This window comes from Seriola lalandi, unplaced genomic scaffold, assembly GCF_002814215.2.
Source record: "Seriola lalandi dorsalis isolate HSWRI2012SDOR001 ecotype SW California unplaced genomic scaffold, Sedor1 jcf7180002054928, whole genome shotgun sequence".
In the NCBI taxonomy this organism is placed as follows: Eukaryota; Metazoa; Chordata; class Actinopteri; order Carangiformes; family Carangidae; genus Seriola; species Seriola lalandi.
The window spans coordinates 268,064-268,513 of record NW_019525480.1 but is presented as its reverse complement, the minus strand read 5'-3'; the positions used below and the strand labels follow the sequence as shown (position 1 = coordinate 268,513).

General features: G+C 44.0%; 1 protein-coding gene across 1 annotated transcript in view; it reads right to left on the bottom strand.

Moving 5' to 3' along the window:
* LOC111644281 (intermediate filament protein ON3) overlaps positions 1–450 on the bottom strand; it is a 9,405-nt gene that overhangs the window by 4,096 nt on the left and 4,859 nt on the right. The window lies entirely within an intron of this gene.

The window sequence follows — 450 nt, the reverse complement described above, 5'->3', positions numbered from 1 at the left end:
ATTTATTGCGTAACCAGGAGGGTAAATAAGTAAACAAAAATACAAACAAGACAAGAGGATAACTGAAGTAGGGGAACAGGAGCCAACAAAGAGCCTAACTATGTGATTCTAACCAACCCAAAAACACAAGAAGCAGTGCCCCTGTTCCTAATGTGTCCAACAGTCTTTTTCTAAGGGTGTGATGCACAATCAGAATTTTAAACCTAGACCAGTCCCCAACAATCACTACCAGCATCTCAAACCAAATCACAAATTACACACAAATGTTCACAAAGGAGGTACAGAGGCGAGCTGCCGATCATGTCAGCCGCCACTAATGATGTACGCCGGGCTCTTAAACTCTTAACACTGACAGCGGGTTGTCAATGTGGGTTATCACAGTGAACTGTCGTGTCTGGACGTGCTGTTAAAGAGCAGAGCAGCGGACGTGTGTGTCGTGTTTGTTCATAT